This window comes from Siphateles boraxobius, unplaced genomic scaffold (genome assembly GCF_051911475.1).
Source record: "Siphateles boraxobius isolate OS27281-9 unplaced genomic scaffold, OSU_SipBor_1 12, whole genome shotgun sequence".
Classification (NCBI taxonomy): domain Eukaryota; kingdom Metazoa; phylum Chordata; class Actinopteri; order Cypriniformes; family Leuciscidae; genus Siphateles; species Siphateles boraxobius.
In genome coordinates this window covers 28,214,854-28,233,698 of record NW_027508722.1, presented here as the reverse complement: position 1 = coordinate 28,233,698, position 18,845 = coordinate 28,214,854, and positions in this window count along the sequence as shown.

The following is an 18,845-nucleotide window of genomic DNA, read 5'->3' as shown; positions in this document are numbered from 1 at the left end:
AAGCTTACAACTAGTGTGGCTCTTGTCCAGCTCCTTTCCCCCTTCAACTTCATAGAAGCCAAAATATTTCCACACGTCAGCTTTTAACGAGGAGGGTGTTTGAATTTCGCGCTCAGCCATCGCATCTCTGTTATGTGCACACGCCACAGACAGACGGTCCGGGCACTGCACTTCCGCGCTTCAGAGTTCCGTCTTTTGCGTTCCGTCAATAGTACATCATTATAAATAGGCTACATATCTAAAAAAAATATATAATTTTTTTTTTGAAAATCGATTTTTGACATTTGTGAATCGATTCAGAATCGTCCACGTCCGCATTGCGATGCATCTAAGAATCGATTTTTTCCCTCACCCCTACTGGTTATGGAGCAGGAAGTACTGACGCTTCTTCAAAAAGGAGCTATAGAAAAGGTTTCCCCTCCCAGCAGAGAGTCAGGGTTTTACAGCCGTTACTTCATTGTACCAAAAAAGGATGGAGGGTTGCGTCCTATTCTAGATCTGCGCCATTTAAACAGCAGTTTAGAAACTCAGAAACTAAAAAGAGTTTAGAAACTCAAGTTCAAAATGCTTACACTCAAACAGATTGTATCACAGATTCAGTCCGAGGACTGGTTTGTCACAATAGACTTGAAGGACGCGTACTTCCATGTATCTATCCATCCTCATCACAGGAAGTTCCTGAGGTTCGCTTTCGGGGGCGAAGCTTACCAGTATCGGGTCCTTCCATTCGGCCTAGGTTTATCACCCCGCACCTTTACAAAATGCGTGGATGCAGCTCTGGCTCCTTTGAGACTCCAGGGCATTCGCGTATTGAATTACATCGACGATTGGTTGATTTTAGCTCAGTCAGAGCAGTTGGCAGTTCGGCATCGAGATGTCGTTCTGTCCCACATAAAGAATTTGGGGTTGCGGCTCAACACCAAGAAGAGTGTGCTCCACCCTGCTCAGAGGACCACTTTTCTGGGGGTAATTTGGGATTCGACCACAATGCAGGCATGTCTGTCTCCTGCGCGTATCTCTGCGATTCTCATAGCCGCAAGGAATGTGAAACTAGGCCAGTCACTCACTGTAAAACAGTTTCAGAGACTTTTGGGTCTCATGGCAGCTGCCTCCAACGTAAATACTTTTGGCCTTCTGTACATGAGACCCCTGCAGTGGTGGCTCAGGACCAAGGGGTTTTCTCCGAGGGGAAATCCGTTCCGCAGGATCAAGGTCACGCGGCTATGCCTTCGTGCCTTGGTCATGTGTGAAGAAACCTTGGTTCCTCGCCCAGGGCCCAGTGCTGGGGGCTTCTTGTCGACGCGTCACACTTTCGACGGATGCTTCACTCACGGGATGGGGAGCGGTCATGAGTGGCCGCTCGGCGCAAGGTCTTTGGCAGGACCATCAATGTTCCTGGCACATAAATCGTTTGGAGATGATGGCGGTATTTCGAGCGCTCAAGTATTTCCTGCCAGACCTGAGAGGCCGTCATGTGTTGGTCCGCACAGACAACACATCGGTGGTCTCTTATATCAACCATCAGGGGGGTCTGAGGTCACGACACCTTTGCAAACAGGCCCATCAGATCCTTTGCAAACAGGCCCATCAGATCCTCCTTTGGTCCCAAGGGAGATTGCTGTCACTCAGGGCAGTATATATTCCAGGGAAACAGAATGTGGGAGCGGATATTCTGTCAAGACAGGGGCTGAGGCCCGGGGAGTGGAGACTTCACCCAGAGGTCGTGGAGCTCCTGTGGGAGAAGTTCGGTCAGGCTCAAGTAGACCTTTTCGCATCATTAGATTCAACTCATTGTCCCATGTGGTTTTCTCTCATGCACCCAGCTCCTCTCGGACTGGATGCTATGGTGCAGGTGTGGCCGAGGCTGCACCTGTACGCCTTTCCCCCGATACCGATGCTCCCGGGGGTTCTGGAGAGGGTTCACCGAGAAGGGGCTCGTCTGCTATTAGTAGCCCCTTCCTGGCCGACCCGAGTTTGGTTCTCGGACTTAGTGTCTCTTCTGGACGGCTCTCCCATGGAGACTCCTCTCAGGTGGGACCTGTTATCCCAGGCAGGGGGCACAATATTTCAATATGTCCAGTCCGGGCTTTAGATGGCTACGTTCACAGAACTGCCCTCTGGCGTAAATCTGAGCAACTATTTGTTTGTTTTGGGTCACTCAAGAGGAACCTGATGGCAGAATCATGACAGTACCCCCTCCTTAAAGAGCGGCTACCAGACGCTCCCCAAGGAGACATAAAACGCGGGACAAGACTGACAGAGACATAGACCAGACCCAACAAAACATGACAAATAATAACAGGGGCATACAAGCGTGAACAATGACCGGGTTGGGGTGAAACATCAGAAAAAATAAACAAGGAAGTTTAGGCGGAGGGACAACAGATTCTTTGAGCGAGAATCCAGGGTGGGTGGGCGGGACGGTGATCTTGGAACTACAGGGTGTGGGCTTAGGACGGGGGACCCGAACGGACTTGGGTGGAGTGGTGTGAGTAGACGGAGAAACAGTCCTAGGTTGAACCATGACGGGGGAAACAAACGGGAGTCCGGGGGCAGTAGAGACAGGGACACACGAGGAGACAGTCCGGGGACTTCTGACGGGGAACATGGTTGGTGATGGGATAGGACTGGGTGCCGCGCTCACGGCGACCGACTCTGGAACAGCGCTTGCCGTAGCGGGCTCTGGAACAGCGCTTGCCGTAGCGGGCTCTGGAACAGCGCTTGCCGTAGCGGGCTCTGGAACAGCGCTTGCCGTAGCGGGCTCTGGAACAGCGCTTGCCGTAGCGGGCTCTGGAACAGCGCTTGCCGTAGCGGGCTCTGGAACAGCGCTTGCCGTAGCGGGCTCTGGAACAGCGCTTGCCGTAGCGGGCTCTGGAACAGCGCTTGCCGTAGCGGGCTCTGGAACAGCGCTTGCCGTAGCGGGCTCTGGAACAGCGCTTGCCGTAGCGGGCTCTGGAACGGGCACTGGGTTCAGCTCCGAAACACCGAACACCGGCCTCTCTAAGATCCGAGCCAGACGCTCCTGATAGTCCCAGCTCAGGAAGGCAGACGGGGCGTGAACAGTCTCTAGCTGGACAGACGGGGCGTGAACAGTCTCTAGCTGGACAGACGGGACGTGAACTGGCTCTGGCTGGGCAGACGCAGGTCTCCTCCTCTTCTTCCTCCTGATTCGCGGAGCCGATGATGCCTCGGGAGTCGAACTGGGACGAGTCTGTTCTCCAAGCCTCACGAAGCCTAACCTCAGATCCTCCGGGATCACCGGCAGACAGGCAGGAGGTGACAACACGATGGGACCCTGTGACTCCCGACGAACCAAGCAGTCCACCATGTCCTGGAACGGGCGGTGGGCCAGCCTCTCCCGTTCCGCCAGAGGTGGAGGAACTTTGAGACCCGCGATGAGGTAACGGTTAACCAGGCTCTCCGGTAAAAAATTTCTCTTTGCCTCCACGGCCTGAGCATATCCTCTCAGGGACCTCTCTCCCTGGGGAGGGAAAGGAAGCTTGCCCAACTTGCTGTCGTTGATAGCTGACTGCCACCATAGTTCCTGGTCAGCTGATTGTTGTTTTAGTGGGGATGACATACTGTCCGCTGGGTTCAGAATGGGTCGGTTCATTCTGTCACGGTGAGATGTGGAGATAAACCCAAACGCAGACAGTATAAAATAAGACACGGTTTAATGACAAAAACAGGAAAACAAAACCCACGAGGGGGCAAAACAGATGGAACACAGAATACCAGACTGACTAGACTAAACTGGGAAACAAATGAACAAGAAAACAAACAAGACTTCAAGAGATGCTAACAATGACTAGATGTACACAGGGTACTCACGATCAACGTATAACAATGAACCGACACAAGACAGCAAACACAAGGGGATTAAATGGGAAGACTAATCAAACATAACAGGTGACACGGGTGAAACACTAATGACAGAATCAGGATAACAAGGGGGCGGGGTAACGAGACGAGACAACACAAGCACATGACCAAAACACAAGGCCATGTGCTTGCCCACAGAACATGGGTCTGTCATGATCCTACCAAAATACTAGAACTCACAGACCTGATGGCAGAATCATGACAATTACATTAAGGCCTCACAGACAGGGCTTATAGATTAAGCCAGAAGTAGGCCTTAGGTAAATTAGGACATTTAAGTAGCTTTTATAAATGTGCCTTGGAAAAACAAACATAATCAAAAATATTTTATCGCATGTGCCTTTCGTTTACACGGCGACAGCGTTTTGGGGGCTTAAAACGCAAAAAAGTGAAACCACCCTCCAGAGTGGAAATCTTAAAAACGCTCCACTGTCGCTTTCCCGTCTTAAGGCTAAAAACACAAACCTGCTCACGGTGGCTCTCGTCGCGTACGCGTTTACGTCACAGGCATGCGCCAGTACAGGAAAATAACAACCAACATGTCGGATTATTTCCATACGTCGGACCTTCAAGTTGGCCTAGCAGCTCTGATAAACGTACAAGAGTCTTTTCAGCAGTTGTACAAAATATTCTCAGATATTGGTGTTGTTGTGTGGCAGTGTTGTGTGGCCAGCTAGCCGCCTGGAGTGCATACTACATTGAATTTCACACTTTTGAGTCACCATATGCACAAGATTGCGTCACCATATGCGCAAGAATTACATGCTGGACCACTTTCATACTTTCCTACAATGAATGTAAATAGGGTTCAGGACAGCATTGGATCCCACAAATTGTTACTGTATGGTCAAAAAAAAACACTGATCTTAGAAATAAGGTGGTTGGAAAATGAATTTGCATTTTAAACTCTCTTTAAAGTATGTTATTTTATTGTGAAGGTCAAAAATTATAAACCTTTAAACCTTTAGGTTTAAACCTTTAAAAAATACATCTTTGTTAGTGGGTAAAGCGTATTCGGCAGCAGGTCAGGCAGCGGCATGCTTACATACTATGTCGATTCTCCAAGCATACCAGGCTGACCTGCTGAGGGACATGGACAGTTGTGAGGAAGTTAGTGCTGAGGCAATTCGAGAATTGCGTCGCACGACAGATCTGTCTCTCCGGGCCACCAAGGAAACAGCCAAATCTGTGGGCCGTTCTATGGCAGCCCTCGTGGCCACGGAACGTCATTTATGGCTAAATCTTTCAGATATTAAAGACAAAGATAGATCTGTTCTTCTGGATGCACCGCTTTCACCATCAAGTCTGTTCGGCGACGCTATAAATATTGTTGTCGATCGGTTCCAAGAAAACAAAAAACAAGCGGCTGCGTTTCAGAGGTTTCTTCCTCGCCGGTCCAGTGTCCACCAGGCTGCCCGCAACATAAAGCCTGAGCAGTCTCGTCCGTCTACGAGCTCCGCACACACACACAGATATCAGCAAAAACAGAGCGTCGCCGCTCGGGCTCCTCCTCAATCTGGGGTTCCTGAGTGGCGGTCGCAGCCCAAGCCTGTTAGAGGTAGACAGGATCTGAGGGCTGTCATCACTAAGAGAGCTGGGTCTAAGAAGAAATCCTGACACCAAGGCTATCAGGCTTCTGAGGGTGGACCCCTCCAGGGAGGAACGGTTCCGAGAAACCGTCCCTCCTTGGCACCCTCCGGGGGGCGATTCTCCGAGGAGAGTCGCAGCGTTGCCACTTTGTTCCCTGCCGGTTGTTCCCTGCCGGTTCGCCGCTTCAGGGCGCCGAGGTGTCAGCGTCCCCGTGCAATCCTCTGAGGAGGGTTGTAGAACGGTCAGTTCGGTTGTTCCCTGCTGGTTCGCCGCTTCAGGGCACCAAGATGATTGTTCCATCAAATCCAGAGACCAGTCCCGAGGGACTGGTTCCCCTATCGGAATTTCTGGCAGCGTGGAAACTTCTGCCAAATATTTCTTCATGGGTCCTGCGTATAATAGAAAATGGTTACAGAATTCAGTTCGGTTCTCGTCCGCCCAGATTTCAGGGGTCCTCTCTACGTTAGTGGACTCACAGCAGGCTCTGGTTATTAGGGGTGGGAATCTCGAGGCACCTCACGATTCGATTCGATTACGATTCAGAGGCCTGCGATTCGATTCTAAAGCGATTATCGATTATCTGAATCTTTTTGTGTGTGTGTGTGTGAATATAAATACTTTGCTTTAAAAGTACAAAGTAATGACCCATAAAGAATTAGCGTACAATATATTTTATTAAAATTGCAAAGAACCAACAGGAAAATAAATGTGTGCTTGAACTAGCAGCATGAGCATACTTGTAGTAAATTAATAATATAACAACAACAGGTGTTCTGACGATTCATGCTACCCATCGAGATGTGCTACTTACTGGTTATGCGCATGTGCAGACTCATTTTTCTTCTGCTTACCACGCCCATAAATCTATGCATCCTTGCTGTGGAGACTTGTAGGAAACTTTGACAGGTCAAAGATGAATATTTGATGATAATTTTTACTTTTCACACCCGATTTAAAAATAAAAACAGTACATTATACTGTACTCTTAACTTCGAATTTTATTATAATTTTATTTCATATAATAATACCATTTTTACTTGTTATATCAAATGTGATAATTGCTAGTTCATTTAAAATATCAAAATATGCCCCCCATACACTTACCCTGATTAAAATGAAATAACGATGTCATAATATTGTGAGATTTACACCATTATGGAAACAATAGAGAATGAATCAACATTATCTGTGATCGATTCGCGTTTGGGTAGCATTTTTCGACAAGGCAGCAGAAATCGTCTAAACACCGATACAGCCCAGAGCCATAGAGAGAAACGGCTCTGATACAGCCGAGTGTTTTTCCTCCTCTGGGTGGAAACGTGTCATATGGCTTCTCATATTAGTCGTTTTGACGAAATATTTTAGTTTTCTTCTACAAAGCTTACAACTAGTGTGGCTCTTGTCCAGCTCCTTTCCCCCTTCAACTTCATAGAAGCCAAAATATTTCCACACGTCAGCTTTTAACGAGGAGGGTGTTTGAATTTCGCGCTCAGCCATCGCATCTCTGTTATGTGCACACGCCACAGACAGACGGTCCGGGCACTGCACTTCCGCGCTTCAGAGTTCCGTCTTTTGCGTTCCGTCAATATTACATCATTATAAATAGGCTACATATCTAAAAAAAATATATAATTTTTTTTTTGAAAATCGATTTTTGACATTTGTGAATCGATTCAGAATCGTCCACGTCCGCATTGCGATGCATCTAAGAATCGATTTTTTCCCTCACCCCTACTGGTTATGGAGCAGGAAGTACTGACGCTTCTTCAAAAAGGAGCTATAGAAAAGGTTTCCCCTCCCAGCAGAGAGTCAGGGTTTTACAGCCGTTACTTCATTGTACCAAAAAAGGATGGAGGGTTGCGTCCTATTCTAGATCTGCGCCATTTAAACAGCAGTTTAGAAACTCAGAAACTAAAAAGAGTTTAGAAACTCAAGTTCAAAATGCTTACACTCAAACAGATTGTATCACAGATTCAGTCCGAGGACTGGTTTGTCACAATAGACTTGAAGGACGCGTACTTCCATGTATCTATCCATCCTCATCACAGGAAGTTCCTGAGGTTCGCTTTCGGGGGCGAAGCTTACCAGTATCGGGTCCTTCCATTCGGCCTAGGTTTATCACCCCGCACCTTTACAAAATGCGTGGATGCAGCTCTGGCTCCTTTGAGACTCCAGGGCATTCGCGTATTGAATTACATCGACGATTGGTTGATTTTAGCTCAGTCAGAGCAGTTGGCAGTTCGGCATCGAGATGTCGTTCTGTCCCACATAAAGAATTTGGGGTTGCGGCTCAACACCAAGAAGAGTGTGCTCCACCCTGCTCAGAGGACCACTTTTCTGGGGGTAATTTGGGATTCGACCACAATGCAGGCATGTCTGTCTCCTGCGCGTATCTCTGCGATTCTCATAGCCGCAAGGAATGTGAAACTAGGCCAGTCACTCACTGTAAAACAGTTTCAGAGACTTTTGGGTCTCATGGCAGCTGCCTCCAACGTAAATACTTTTGGCCTTCTGTACATGAGACCCCTGCAGTGGTGGCTCAGGACCAAGGGGTTTTCTCCGAGGGGAAATCCGTTCCGCAGGATCAAGGTCACGCGGCTATGCCTTCGTGCCTTGGTCATGTGTGAAGAAACCTTGGTTCCTCGCCCAGGGCCCAGTGCTGGGGGCTTCTTGTCGACGCGTCACACTTTCGACGGATGCTTCACTCACGGGATGGGGAGCGGTCATGAGTGGCCGCTCGGCGCAAGGTCTTTGGCAGGACCATCAATGTTCCTGGCACATAAATCGTTTGGAGATGATGGCGGTATTTCGAGCGCTCAAGTATTTCCTGCCAGACCTGAGAGGCCGTCATGTGTTGGTCCGCACAGACAACACATCGGTGGTCTCTTATATCAACCATCAGGGGGGTCTGAGGTCACGACACCTTTGCAAACAGGCCCATCAGATCCTTTGCAAACAGGCCCATCAGATCCTCCTTTGGTCCCAAGGGAGATTGCTGTCACTCAGGGCAGTATATATTCCAGGGAAACAGAATGTGGGAGCGGATATTCTGTCAAGACAGGGGCTGAGGCCCGGGGAGTGGAGACTTCACCCAGAGGTCGTGGAGCTCCTGTGGGAGAAGTTCGGTCAGGCTCAAGTAGACCTTTTCGCATCATTAGATTCAACTCATTGTCCCATGTGGTTTTCTCTCATGCACCCAGCTCCTCTCGGACTGGATGCTATGGTGCAGGTGTGGCCGAGGCTGCACCTGTACGCCTTTCCCCCGATACCGATGCTCCCGGGGGTTCTGGAGAGGGTTCACCGAGAAGGGGCTCGTCTGCTATTAGTAGCCCCTTCCTGGCCGACCCGAGTTTGGTTCTCGGACTTAGTGTCTCTTCTGGACGGCTCTCCCATGGAGACTCCTCTCAGGTGGGACCTGTTATCCCAGGCAGGGGGCACAATATTTCAATATGTCCAGTCCGGGCTTTAGATGGCTACGTTCACAGAACTGCCCTCTGGCGTAAATCTGAGCAACTATTTGTTTGTTTTGGGTCACTCAAGAGGAACCTGATGGCAGAATCATGACAGTACCCCCTCCTTAAAGAGCGGCTACCAGACGCTCCCCAAGGAGACATAAAACGCGGGACAAGACTGACAGAGACATAGACCAGACCCAACAAAACATGACAAATAATAACAGGGGCATACAAGCGTGAACAATGACCGGGTTGGGGTGAAACATCAGAAAAAATAAACAAGGAAGTTTAGGCGGAGGGACAACAGATTCTTTGAGCGAGAATCCAGGGTGGGTGGGCGGGACGGTGATCTTGGAACTACAGGGTGTGGGCTTAGGACGGGGGACCCGAACGGACTTGGGTGGAGTGGTGTGAGTAGACGGAGAAACAGTCCTAGGTTGAACCATGACGGGGGAAACAAACGGGAGTCCGGGGGCAGTAGAGACAGGGACACACGAGGAGACAGTCCGGGGACTTCTGACGGGGAACATGGTTGGTGATGGGATAGGACTGGGTGCCGCGCTCACGGCGACCGACTCTGGAACAGCGCTTGCCGTAGCGGGCTCTGGAACAGCGCTTGCCGTAGCGGGCTCTGGAACAGCGCTTGCCGTAGCGGGCTCTGGAACAGCGCTTGCCGTAGCGGGCTCTGGAACAGCGCTTGCCGTAGCGGGCTCTGGAACAGCGCTTGCCGTAGCGGGCTCTGGAACAGCGCTTGCCGTAGCGGGCTCTGGAACAGCGCTTGCCGTAGCGGGCTCTGGAACAGCGCTTGCCGTAGCGGGCTCTGGAACAGCGCTTGCCGTAGCGGGCTCTGGAACAGCGCTTGCCGTAGCGGGCTCTGGAACGGGCACTGGGTTCAGCTCCGAAACACCGAACACCGGCCTCTCTAAGATCCGAGCCAGACGCTCCTGATAGTCCCAGCTCAGGAAGGCAGACGGGGCGTGAACAGTCTCTAGCTGGACAGACGGGGCGTGAACAGTCTCTAGCTGGACAGACGGGACGTGAACTGGCTCTGGCTGGGCAGACGCAGGTCTCCTCCTCTTCTTCCTCCTGATTCGCGGAGCCGATGATGCCTCGGGAGTCGAACTGGGACGAGTCTGTTCTCCAAGCCTCACGAAGCCTAACCTCAGATCCTCCGGGATCACCGGCAGACAGGCAGGAGGTGACAACACGATGGGACCCTGTGACTCCCGACGAACCAAGCAGTCCACCATGTCCTGGAACGGGCGGTGGGCCAGCCTCTCCCGTTCCGCCAGAGGTGGAGGAACTTTGAGACCCGCGATGAGGTAACGGTTAACCAGGCTCTCCGGTAAAAAATTTCTCTTTGCCTCCACGGCCTGAGCATATCCTCTCAGGGACCTCTCTCCCTGGGGAGGGAAAGGAAGCTTGCCCAACTTGCTGTCGTTGATAGCTGACTGCCACCATAGTTCCTGGTCAGCTGATTGTTGTTTTAGTGGGGATGACATACTGTCCGCTGGGTTCAGAATGGGTCGGTTCATTCTGTCACGGTGAGATGTGGAGATAAACCCAAACGCAGACAGTATAAAATAAGACACGGTTTAATGACAAAAACAGGAAAACAAAACCCACGAGGGGGCAAAACAGATGGAACACAGAATACCAGACTGACTAGACTAAACTGGGAAACAAATGAACAAGAAAACAAACAAGACTTCAAGAGATGCTAACAATGACTAGATGTACACAGGGTACTCACGATCAACGTATAACAATGAACCGACACAAGACAGCAAACAACAAGGGGATTAAATGGGAAGACTAATCAAACATAACAGGTGACACGGGTGAAACACTAATGACAGAATCAGGATAACAAGGGGGCGGGGTAACGAGACGAGACAACACAAGCACATGACCAAAACACAAGGCCATGTGCTTGCCCACAGAACATGGGTCTGTCATGATCCTACCAAAATACTAGAACTCACAGACCTGATGGCAGAATCATGACAATTACATTAAGGCCTCACAGACAGGGCTTATAGATTAAGCCAGAAGTAGGCCTTAGGTAAATTAGGACATTTAAGTAGCTTTTATAAATGTGCCTTGGAAAAACAAACATAATCAAAAATATTTTATCGCATGTGCCTTTCGTTTACACGGCGACAGCGTTTTGGGGGCTTAAAACGCAAAAAAGTGAAACCACCCTCCAGAGTGGAAATCTTAAAAACGCTCCACTGTCGCTTTCCCGTCTTAAGGCTAAAAACACAAACCTGCTCACGGTGGCTCTCGTCGCGTACGCGTTTACGTCACAGGCATGCGCCAGTACAGGAAAATAACAACCAACATGTCGGATTATTTCCATACGTCGGACCTTCAAGTTGGCCTAGCAGCTCTGATAAACGTACAAGAGTCTTTTCAGCAGTTGTACAAAATATTCTCAGATATTGGTGTTGTTGTGTGGCAGTGTTGTGTGGCCAGCTAGCCGCCTGGAGTGCATACTACATTGAATTTCACACTTTTGAGTCACCATATGCACAAGATTGCGTCACCATATGCGCAAGAATTACATGCTGGACCACTTTCATACTTTCCTACAATGAATGTAAATAGGGTTCAGGACAGCATTGGATCCCACAAATTGTTACTGTATGGTCAAAAAAAAACACTGATCTTAGAAATAAGGTGGTTGGAAAATGAATTTGCATTTTAAACTCTCTTTAAAGTATGTTATTTTATTGTGAAGGTCAAAAATCCGTTGGACATGTACAATTTTGTCCATTAACACGTTTACCCCCATTCTGGTGGCATGTTCACTATGTGCATGGCTTGTGCGCATATCTGTGCAGCAACAACAATTTTTAAATCTTTGATTTTTGATAGTTTTTAGCATTTTATTGTGCATGTTAACACACTCAATAACTCTGCCACAGAGATATGCAATGATAATAGGAGGGGACCATGAAAAGTGAATTTAAAGTGCTGGTCAGCCTCTAATCTTCTACCTACAAAGCTATTTATTACAGCACAGGCTACAAGTGGTTCTGAACATGGGAATGTAAAAACAGACCAGAGAGCTGTGTGACCACCTCATGCTGCAGGTGTGTAATTGAAAGAAAGCATGGTAGGGAAGAAGCAACAGGGGTTTGAGGGAGGAACAGATTTCACATTGTGAAACTGCCCATGGGAAAAGCCTTCATATAGCGATTACATTATATTGCTTTATGTTCATCTCAGGACTGACGCATTAAGCCAGTTTTCTTCTTAAACAGCCTGCTAAGAAAAGACAATCAGGTAAGCTAAAATAATTATGCACCTTTCTCTAAGCGTGTTCTCTATATACATTTATTTCCCAATATTTCATATTTGTTATTAATAAGACTGTTTTCCACTGTCATATTTAGCATGCCTATATGCTCCTTTGAGGTCCAAATGTTCCAAAATGTAATGAAGAGAAACTTGGAGTGGTACATTTATTTGTAAGCTTAGCCATATTTGAATAAAGATTCAAAAAAACAAATGCCCAAAACTCATTTGGTAAAAGGCTTTGGTGCAACACAGTCTCATCCCAAGGCGTCATCTTACTGACGCTTTTGACCATGCGTCAACATGCCGACGCACATGGCACCCTTTAAACGTCAATATGAGACGCTCATCCTCGGGCGTCATCTAACTGTCATCTAACATCTAACTTTTGACCATGCGTCAAAATCCAACGCACATGGCACCCTTTAGCGTCAGTTAACTGACGCTTCCGTTATGGGTAGGTTTAAGTCTGGGGTAGGGTTAGGGTTAGACCACTCGGAGGCGCGTCTCATATTGACGCTTAAAGGGTGCCATGTGCGTCGGTATGTTGACGCATGGTCAAACATGGTCAAAAGCGTCAGTTAGATGACGCCTTGGGATGAGACTGGGCTGTTTGGTGTGATGTAGCCTAGTTTAAAACAACCCAGACCTTGTGGAAAACAAGAGACTTCAAATAAAACTTGTTTCTCCTTTTGCAAAGTGAGTAAAGTGAAGCTGTTTATGCATCTAATTGACACATCAAGGTCTTCGCTAAAGAGAAGCCTTAAGGGCTTTGCATGTCAATGCAGATTATTTTGAGAGGGAGATCTTTAATTTGTGTCTTACAGACTCTCAGAGGACCATTCCTGCTCTCAGAAAGAAAAAAACATAACACCACAGTCAACAGGGGGTCGTAAATGAGTGATCTCAACAATAATGTTCTTATTTCTTTATTAACATTTCATCTAGAATTGCAATAATAGACTACACTGAAGTGAAACTTTTTAAGTAGGTTTAAACTCTTCGTTACCCATATGTCAGATAAGTAAAACTGAATATTTGAATTCTAAGGCTTTGTTGAGACAGGCAGCAAAAATCAAAGCCGCCTAAATCAGAACAACAGTACAGGCCACAAACCCAATCTAAACTATATCTATATGCAGTTTGAAATCCAATTAAAATCAGATTTCTTTTTAATGCATCTCAAAACAGATCAGACGCGATATATGTAATGCATTGTCTGGAGCTAGATAAACTAGATATTGACTACACTATTTGAACAAATGGATCAGATTTCATCACCTGCACAATGATGTGAACTTCTTAAGATCAGATTTGAAAACCAAATCAGATTTGTGTGGATTGCTTGTTATCGGAAACGGATTTAAACCTAAGTGGCAAGATACACCTTGCTTTTTTAGTAACAAGTTTGTTACTGTCACAATCCAGGAAGAAGATGAAGACGAGGTTAGTGTAGCAGATCTAATTGCAGCAATACATTATTAAATAAAACAAAAGACAGCAATCCACAAACATAATAAAGGCAACGTTACAGTGCAAAGCACAGCCAGCACCAGACAATGGCTGTGTCCGAAATCACCCCCTTTACCATTAAGTAGGGTACTATTTGAGGGGACAGCCATTTGTAGTGGTGTCCGAAACCATAGTGGACGCACTCACTCAATCCCACAATGCACCGCAACAACGAGTGTACAACAGAGATGGTCGTATTATTGGGAGAAACATTAGAAAAAGTGTAACGGCTAACTTGGATCACGTGTGCATTGATAAACACATTACACCCTTGACATCACTGACCAGAAGATGGCAACCGCAGTTGAATCATTCATCCATCCATTTTCCAAACTGTTGGTCCAATGTGAGTACAGCGTAATATCAAACAGGTATACATTTATTTAAAAAAAGAAATAATTAAAATTAAGGTTTATACATAGTTTTCATGATACATCTTTTCATCTTATTACTGAAGCTGCCAGTTTGCTAAGTTTCAAATAATTATTGAACAGAAAGCGCAAACTTTACAAATGCAGCAGCCATTTAGGCACACTCAATGTCACTCACTCATTTTTCATTCACTCCCTCAAGTGAACTATATTAGTGGACTAATGAAGGGAATAGTAAATGAGGGTATAGTGTGTGATTTCGGATGAGCCATGAGCAGATGACAGCCAATGAGTGAATGAAACTGAGGGCATTAAACACACAACTAATCAAGGATCAAAACAAGGAACAGGTGGAGTAATCAATTAAACAGTAAGTAACCATGACAACCAATGATAAACATTCTAGAAACCATTGCAATAGAAAGGAAACAGGAAATAAAGACAAACTTAAAGTCCTTGAAAATGAAACACCACGGAACATGACAGTTATTGCATTGTTTGACAGCTTTAAATATAATAATAATAATAATAATAATAATAATTTGTTACATTTATATAGTGCTTTTCTGGGTACTCAACGTGCTTCACATATGGAAGGGGAAATTTCCTGAACCACCACCAATGGGTGTTTGCCACATAATGAAATTACAAAATTTAGGCTACATTATTTTTATGGATCCTTGCTAAATAAAAGTATTAATTTCTTTAAAATACATTTTTTCCGACCCTAAACTTTTAAATGATAGTGTATATTCATCTATAAAAATAGGGGGACAAATTAAAATAAGGAACATGACGTCAGATTTTTTTTTAGCTTTTTAACAACAAACATTTTGGTAATTACGATTTTCTTATAAACTTCTTATTAATAATTTCAAGCCATCTAAGTTCACCCAAAATTGAAAATTCTGTCATCAACTGCCGTCATGTTGCTCTTAGCCTGCATAACTTTCTTTCTTACGCCGGGTTCACACCAGATGCTGAAGCGACGCGGAACCGAAAATCACGAGCGGTCCGGTGCCTGCCTGTTCACACCAGACGCGTATTCTTCGCGGAGGTCGACAAGCGCTTCTGGTCAGTTGTTGTTTATTCAGAGCTATTTTTTTACATCATGGATAAGTAAATAACCTCATAATATAAATACACCATGTTTCTGTAACCAAGAAGTTTGTACACTTCTTTTATTAATCCGTTGTTGAGACACACGCAGCCAGAGAGAAGTGTATATATAGTAGTGTATATATACCGTTGAAATATATATCCTCTCTTCAAATTTATTAAATCTATTTTCCTCTTCCTGTTTCCCAGTGCGATTAGACAGGAGGAGAGCCCTTGCCCTATATCTTTTGATTACAGGGTATTATAGGGTATTTTAATTTGAAAATTGCTTATATTTTGACAATTGACCAGATGGTCGAGTGTTTCTTCGTGTAACTTCCTTCCGGAATTGACGCGGGTCACTCGCGCCTGGCGAAAAAAATAGACCAGACGCCGAAACGGGCACTTCACGGCCCGTGGTGCGAACGACACCATAGGTTAACATGGGCGCCGAAAGGAAGCGGCCTCCATTCCGCGCCACTTCCGCGTCGCTTCAGCGTCCAGTGTGAACCCGGCGTTATGCAGAAAATAAGATTATTTTGAACATTGTTGAGAAACAACACTGTTTCCATTTTTGTGTGAACTATCACTTTAAGGCCCCCCTGGTTGAGAACCATTGTTAACTTCCTTGAACATCTAGTGCAGAGTAACACGGTTCATGAATTCACTGATTCTTTCTCTCTCCTTGTATATGTCTGTGCATGTGGGTGTGGCCTCTGATCACCACTTATCTAATCATCGGTGCCAGCTGCATCTGATCAGCCGTGCCTATTTATACTCATTGTCATTTGTCTAGTGTTTGTCAGATTGTTGTGGATGTTCCTGGTGTGTCTTGTCTCCTGGCTGTCTCTGAGTTTCGAGTTGGATTATTTTGATCTTTCTGAGTGCTCAGCCTTCTTCCTGGAGGATTTTGCCTTTGAGTTCCTGAGATCGTGCCTGGGTTCGTGTTGGATCCCTGGTCCACGGAGGATTGGGTTGCCCATTCGCGTCCCTGTGCTGCCAAGAAAGACTGTTTCCCAGCACCTTTCTTCAGCTGACCCATTACGGCTACTCTCACTTTATCAATAAACTCCTTTGTTACACTCGCAATTGAATTCTCTGTCTTACTGTGCATGATACAGAGTGGGTCAGGTCTTGCTTTTCTTTGAGGTATTGCTTGCACAAAGACACACAAATCTAAGATTTGGCAGAACTTGGGATGTCTCTGGTAATCTGAAAACATTAAGTATAGAAAGTGATTTCTCCTGCTATGAAAGAACCAGCCAAATGTGAGCCGAATAGAAGGTGTGTGATTCTCTGAAAATGACCACTATGGGATCTTTACTCAATCTGACAAGTAGTCCAAGCCATGCAGACGAGTGAATAAAAAAAGGTGATCCAGTGCAGAGGTGGTGTGCCCTGGGTTGCTGTGAACTCAACATCAGTCTGTGGCCTGCACATCAAAGGCAGAAACTGGGACTTTCATCTAGTGGTGAAAATGAATCATTCATAACGAGTTTTTACTCGCCACCTCAGGCCGCTCCTGATATCACCTCTGCACACATTAATTTTTATGTGGAAACTGCATCTCTTTAAACTCTTTCATTTTGAAGTTCACAAATCAATGCTTCTAGTGTTTTTATATGGCTCATTTACCATATTTGCATTATAGTCTGAGTTTCCATCAGCTTGAGATCAGTTGGCACAAATGCGGAGTTTGGGATGCTACTTTGAAACTGTAACTACTTTGCACATAAAATGCAGCAAGAATGGCAACACTGAAACTTGAGACTTTACTGAATTATAATAGATTTAATATCAATTCTACACAGTTTTCTCTGAATCTGCGCTCATTCAAACTCACCAATCACAAAACAGTCATGGTCAAAATGTATACAAAACTCAGTTTTGCTTAATAAAATGTGCTGAAAATAACAGCTTAACAGGTCTCCCAGCCTGACCATGTGAAAATTTGCCCAGAAACCAGGCTGAGCAGACTGAGCAGTTTAAGACCAAATTAAGACCAGAAAAGTTTAGTCCCTTTTGAGAATGTAGCAATATCAAAGCTACTGTAACAGTTGGATTACATGATTACACTTTTTTTATTTTGCAATTAGAGCATTTTTTATCTGGCAAAAATTGAGGGTGGTGACCACAATAAACCGCAATTGAACCAATGAAATTATACTAAATACCACCAATGAAACACCATTTGTATGATGAGACTAAACATACTGTGACAAAACCATGAGCAGAAATATTTTTTAGCAAAATGTTTATAAATAAATAATAATTATATTAAATGCTGAATACAAGTATTCATTTCTTTAAAAAACATACTACTGACCCGACACTTTTAAACGGCATAATTCATTGTGATTTACGATAAAATCACACTAAATAATCTAGACAACACCATCATTTGAAGGCTGTAATTATAATATAATATTATAATATGTGTACTGATACAAATTAAAGTGTCCAGGCATTGGTTCAATTAAGTGAACCCTGAGATTGAACCGATTACCTAAAAGGAATCACTTCTTACTGTAATGTTGTGGAATTGAGCATGTTTGATTATTTACCAGTTTTCAGCGGTAATGCTGCACGCGCAGTACAATGTTACAAAACTAGCAATGGACATTTTGAGCTACTGAAAAAGGTAGTGTCATACTTTTAGTAAAAAAAGATGACAACTTTTTTTTTAAGTTAATAGTATCATACTCTTTGTTTGTTGCTCCCCCACACAGCACAGATGGAGAATGTATCACCAAAGAAAACAGGATTAGGTCAAATGTCTAAAATACACAGTGCTTGCTCTGTCTGGGGCATATTTTGTAGTAAGCCAAGCAAGCTTATTAGGATTTACCCAGCCTTCCTCTCTCTGTTGATTCCACTGGAGAACATGCCTCACTTTCAGCCTATCACCTGGCCTGTGTGCGTGTGTTTGCTCCTGGAATTCCATATTTTATGGAAATAACAAATGTCCCCTCAAGTATAGTAATAACAGTACATTTGACCTTGTGGGGAAATTGTTTTGGTCACCATGAAGAAACAAGCTTACAAATCGTATAAAATCAGTATAAAACCCATTACACCTATGGAATGTCTCCAAACATGGGCATCCAACCTCTCTCTGTGTGTGTGTGTGTGTGTGTGTGTGTGTGTGTGTGTGTGTGTGTGTGTGTGTGTGTGTGTGTGTGTGTGTGTGTGTGTGTGTGTGTGTGTGTGTGTGTGTGTGTGTGTGTGTGTGTGTGTGTGTGTGTGTGTGTGTGTGTTTGTGCGTGCGTGCGTGCGTGCGTGCGTGCGTGCGTGTGAGGGCAAGAGAGAGCTTTCAGTTACTGAAGCATCTCCATGTAAATCTGATGTGGTTGGTCTCTTCCTGATGATATGCAAATACTTAATGATTGATTCAGCAAGAAGGCTATTTCCTTCTCTCTCTCTCTCTCTCTCTCTCTCTCTCTCTCTCTCTCTCTCTCTCTCTCTCTCTCTCTCTCTTCTCTCTCTCTTCTTGTTGCTTTCTTGCTCTATAGTCTAGTTCTAGTCTTTAATGTTGCTCTAGGTCTTCCAAGTCTTATTTTTGGTTTCTCTTTTTATTTTGCTGCATTTAAGGTTTTAGTTTATTTTTCTCTCAAGTTCCCTGTAAGTTTATGCT